We start from the raw sequence: 6,000 nt of genomic DNA, 5'->3' as shown, positions 1-6,000 counted from the left end.
GTCGCCGTCCCTCCTCTGTCCGAACCTCGTCGGTCTGAGTTTATCTCCGGACCATCCACCATGTGCCTTCCCTCTCCTGGACTGGTTCCTGATCCCGTCCACTCTCCTCACCACCAGAGAGAACCTCCACGTCTTCTCCTCCGCCGCCTCCTGTCTTCTCCTCAGTGTCTCGGCATCAGTGGTCTCGCCTCCATCCGCCACCCTTTTCTCGTCATTCATGGCTGATAGTCTTTTACTCCACTTTTCTCCACCTGTTCCAAGGCGTTCCTTGGCCTCCTCTCCACTCTCTCCACTCTCTCTCCGGCCTGTTGACCCAGTTTACTTCAAATCCTCCACCTTCTTCATCTCCACTCCCTGTAGCTTCACTGGTCCACTTGGGTCCCTCTCGTCCCCCTCCTTCCCCGGCCGATACCTCCGCCTCTCACCTTCTCCCTAAGCTCTGAAAGTATCCCGTCATCTCCAAGCATGGCGGAGAGTCCCGTCATCTGCCGGCTCGTCCGTCGGCAAAACAAACGAGCCGATCCCCGACGTGTTCCCGCCTCCACCTGGATCTCCTCTCCACGCCTCTCCACTGTCCTGCCGGCCCGCCGCACGTTCGCCGACTTGTTATAATCGACTTTCAAATGTCGCCGCTGTTTTCCCAGCAGCGAGTGTCACCCGTGCCTGAAACACCTTCAGTGGGTCGACCCGGTCTGGTCACTTCAAAACGCCTGTTGCACACATGTGTTTCCCCGCAGGGCTCGCAGACATCACCTCCTTCTTCATACCAGCCTGCAGACTCTTCTCCCACCGAGGTCTGTAGGTTCGAGGCGCCGACCGAACCCGAGTCCAAGGCAGGGGTGTCAAACTCATTTCTCATCACGGGCCACATACGGACTAGGTAGATGTCAAGTGGGCCGGACCATTAAAATAATAGCATACTCAGCAATAAATGACCAAAATATCATGTCTTTCCTCTGTTTTGGTGTAAAGAAGTACAAGGACATCAGGAAAATCTTGGAATTTAATGAACAATCCTTTTACAAAACATTTCATGAAACACCTCATATTTCCTTAGACAAAAGTGAAATTTACTTCTATCATTCACATGTTTGCATTGCAATCATGTGATCATGTGATCCCACTGATCTTGCAAAGGCACAAAACTTTAACAAGTAATTGGTATTGAAGATTATAGTAATGCACTTTAAGATTAAATGAGACTTATAAAGAAAGGGATTTTTAAACTATTTCCACATGTGCATATAAAATCTAAATTGAATCCCTGCCTACACCCTCCAAACTAAAAAGAGTGCTATTAAATGTGTAAGGATTGGGGTAAATGTGTAAACTTCATCCATGAAACATGCAAACACATACAATGCATACTGAAACACATACAATACATACTGAAAATGCATGGAGTTGCATGAACAGTAGAATTCCACCATACTCTTTAATAGTGGAGCTGCTGACTAACATTAAATTGTACTTTTTCGCTAGCAATTAGCTAGCTGGCTTTTACCGCTGCTTCACTGATTTCTCTGCTATGGGTGAAAGTGGACGCTGTTTCCTCAGACCTGCCAGTGATTGGTTGATCTTATCTCTTCTCAGTTTCTTTGCAAGCTGTCATATTTTTCACTCTGATGAGTCTCGTAGTGGCGCCGTATATCATATTCCTTAAATACCGAAACTTGTTGCAAACACGCCAAGCACAAAGGTTTCCCGTGCGTCTCTGTAAATAAATAGGACGTAGTCAAATTTTCTTTGAAAATTTGACACTCTTTAACTACTTTTCTGTTTTGATAATGACATTTTGGCTAATGAGGGCGTAGCGGGGAGGTAGAGAACGGGGTGGAAACAACATCATAACAAGCAGCAGGTGGTGCATTGATACCGTCTGCTGATTGGTCCGTCTCAGTGATGCGGATTGTCGTCTACTCTGACCAAAATAGTGCGCCTCCTAGCGGAAAATTCTCGAATTGCATTTAATCAAAAAAATGAAATCCTTGTCTTTTATGCATTTTTTCACTTTCAAATCATCCTGTGGGCCTGGTTGAACCCCCTTGCGGGCCGGTTCCGGCCCGCGGGCCGTATGTTTGACACCCTGGTCCAAGGCTTCTGGCCTGGACGTCTCCTGTGAATGTGTGACGTCAGTCCGGGTTTGCGGCCATTTGTGACGACCTCAGCGACTGAGTCACCTCGACGCGCCTCCTCTCCCGCCGACGACAGGCTTGGAGTTCGGAGAAATTGCGAGCGTCGGTCGTGTCACGTGTCAGGAAGAGTTTCCGTTCGGAGAACACTCCCGGGCAGCCGTTCTCCAGACATTCGGAGATTCAGGAGCGATTCAGAAAAGCGGTGAGCGTTCAGGATCGTTCAACAGGATCAACACCTCTGTTGTTTTCCCTCTGCTCTGAGCCGGTGAATGCTGAATGAGCCAGAAGCCAGAGGCTTTGCCCATATCTAACAATAATCCGAGCCTGAGACGATCCAAAATCAAGTCCAAACCTAACCATAAATTTACACCGTCCCCAAATCGAAACCTAAATCAAACCTCTATCCTTCCAGCGAGTCCCGTAATTACATATTTGCACAACTGCGTTTAAACATCCTTTATATAGTCCCTCACTGCATATTTCAGTTCATATTCTTCACTTGCTTTAGCTTTTTTCACTCGCAAACAACTAGTTTATAAGTACTGACAGCTTCAGACCGGGCTTCGTTTAGCACGTCTGTCCACAGAACAGACTCGCATTTTTCATCATCATCATAATATCTTTAATCGTCTTTGACAAAACAACATGAGAGAAAAAACACTGAAGACCCTTGTAAGCGAAGGAGATCTGGGTGAACTCTCAGGGGTGGATTTGCCCCACGGCCTGTTTTATCGAGCTCATGTGTGGACGGTGGATCGGGGCGGGGTAACGGGTGAGCGCCGGCGCTCTCCGAGCCTCTCGGGCGTCTCCGGCGTGCAGCCCCGGCATCTCGGGCGTCATGCCACGCACCCACGACCGCCCTGTGACGGGCGATTTCCTCGAGAACGTCGGCGAATGCGCTGACGTCAGCCGGCCTGCTGCGATGCCGCCGCCGCTCCCCTCCGCCCTGTGGTCTCCTTGCCTTGCAGGTTGGATGGTTCATGTGCTGCTGCACACCTGCTTCCAATCTCAGGTCAGCATGTCTGGTGTGTTTAAGTCCTGCTTCCCGGTGCTGTGGCCCGAGGAGCGGCTGAACACACGACTCGATGCTTCGCCTAACATTCGGCCAAACTCTGTCTTCAATTCTTACATGACTCTTGACCCGAGCCCCGGACCTTCACCTTCACGGTCACGCCCGAACCTCGGCCGAACCCCGTCCATCATCGCTCGATTGAAACCTATTCCAACTGCAAAGGGAACGTCGCTGAGAATCGTTCTCGTCCTTCACCGTACCACCAACACTAACCCATCCTTCACCCTGAACATAACGATCACGCCACATCGTTAAGCACGACCTCACCCCTACAGCTAATACTCATGCTAACCCGAGCCGAGGTAACCCCAACCCTACTCTTCATGTCTGGGTGCTAAACCCGACCCCAACTCTAACCTCTGTGTGCTGGCTCCAAACCAAACCAAACCCAGAACACCAAGATTGCCAAACTGCAAAATCAGCCAAGATCCAAATAAGGCCTCGCACGGTAACCCAGATGGTCCCACGCCTTTCCTTCAGATCAATACCATTCTTTTCAGAATCAAAGTGCTTCGTAAAACAAATGATCCGCCCCGAAATCCAAATCCACCTCCAAACCCTCAGGTGGCGCCTCAGCCTTGTCCTGTCATTCCCCCCAAAAATATATATAATTGGAAAGCAAACCAAAAACTGGGCCGTCCTTTCAGTCATTCACTCTTAATGGGTATTTCCAACCTCTCGAGCCTTCGCCTGATCTTTGCCAAAGAATTTCAAATTGACTGCTTCCCTGGAGCCAATGCTCTGCACATCATCTAGAACAAGATCGCAACAGCAGAGCCAGTCAGCAAATTGAGCTTATAAATAGGTGGTGTAGATGCTGGTGAAGGCCCCATGCCTGGCAGAGAAAGGACGATGAGCTTGGAGAAGCTGCTCGTTGGACCATCCCTGCACCAGCGTATACTGTGCAGCGTATCCTCCACTCGTTTTACACAAACACTCGTGGACAGCGTCCGCCGGACGAAGGCATCGCATCCCCACGCTGGCCATCCTTTTTAGAAGCCGGAATCTCCCGACCTCAGATCCGAACTGAAGGCGAGACGAGACGGTAGTTAACTGTTTCGCAACTTTCCTCCTCGGCCGACAGAAACCCAAACGTCTCAAAAAAAGGCTCATTGTCCACTCCCACGCCGAAAAACATATCTTATGTCTCAGCTTCAACGGCTGCTGCTGCCTACTTGCAGCCTCAACCTAAAATAGCCACACCTCAACGCCGTGCCTCCGGAGTTGCTCTCCCTTTTTCCAAGCGGGCCGCAGATCACCCAAAAATCTGCTATCCAGAATTGCGAAAAACAACATTTCAGAATCACAATGACTGCTCTTCAGACTGCAACAGCTCTTGCATAACTGGCGATGACGGAAGAAAGAAGGGTTGAGAAAAGGTGAATGAACGTGTACCTGTGTCTGCGTATGTTGAAGTCTTCTAAGTTATAGTTTCCGATAGTCATTTTTTAACTCGTGCAAGAGCACCTGTCCCTTTTCACTCCTTGACCCCAAAGCACCCTCCTTTCTTTTTGTGGAGAAGGTGGTGCAGCGGTTCGCACCTCGCAACAAGTAGGTCCTCGGTTGGATCCTGACCGGGGGCCTTTCTCCATGTTCTCCCCAAGTCTGAGTGGGGTTCCTCCATGTTCCCCGATTTCCTCCCTCAGTCCAAAACAAGCAGCAGGTTTATTAGTCTTTAAATTACCCAGGCGTTGGGAAGGAGGGAACGAATGGTTGAATGTCTCCATGTGTGGTGGGACAATGGCAGCCGGGACAGGTTCCTCACTATGTAGATAAGGAACGAAAGGAGAATTATACGTAATAAATGACCTGCTGCTAGCCAGTTCATCATGTGGTGTGAAAATTCCTTCATTTTAACAATAATAATAACTGAGCCTGTATCAATCCTCGTGGGGAAATGGGTTCTGGATGAACCTGAGCAGTGGGCTGCCAGGGGAGCAGCGAGGGCTTCGCTGAGTCTCAACAACACGAGGAGGAGCCGGGAACCCAACCAGGATCGTTGGCTTCCAAAGACCATCGCCTGACCTCCTGCGACACATTATTCATCCAACCGCTGTGTGGTGTGACTTCATTTTCATTGCATTTTACACACCCAATACACATCACTAATGCACTTGTTTCAAAACAAGGTTCATATTAAAATATATACATATTCAGGGTGTGTGTATGTATTTATACCCAACAGAGTACATTCTGCAGTCCCTATTGACTTTAGAGCTCAGCACTCAATCTACATCCCACACTGCCTCACAGAGAAATTCAGCAATGACAAAGTGCACATCAGCTTCATCCACAGTCCTATTTGCAGCCCTGTATCCCTGAAAATCCTCCAGAATTATTATTTTTACTTTATGATTTTCATGCACTGTTTTTAATTTAAGTCCATTTAATTTTGAGCCCATAAAAACAATCCACACACTTGAAAATATCCCAGCTGAAATTAGAAATGATTTGGTCATGTGTCATAGCATGCCCAGAAAAAGGCTATTTCATTACGTGCATTTCATTCCTCATCAATATTATGATGTGAAAATCCAGTGCAAGGAAGTTTGCACTGATAATTGAAAACAATAAAAATGATTTGTTCAGTGTACCCTGCTTTAGTTCATGCCCAAATCATCAAATTAAAGAGCTCACCTCTTTAATGACTTATTTCAGTTAGTTTGTACTTTGAAATAAAACAAAGTTTCATCAGTTTATTAAAAATAGGCCAAGAATGTGACCCTGACAGTTCACAGAAATTATTCACACTACTAATGAGTAGCTTTTATTAATTGTTAGAAATAAATTATT

The sequence above is a fragment of the Fistularia commersonii genome, chromosome 2 (genome assembly GCF_037954325.1).
Source record: "Fistularia commersonii isolate RoL2024-O1a breed Wild chromosome 2, RoL_Fcom_v1.0, whole genome shotgun sequence".
NCBI lineage: Eukaryota > Metazoa > Chordata > Actinopteri > Syngnathiformes > Fistulariidae > Fistularia > Fistularia commersonii.
The sequence above is the reverse complement of the archived record's forward strand: the minus strand, read 5'-3'. Positions refer to the sequence as shown.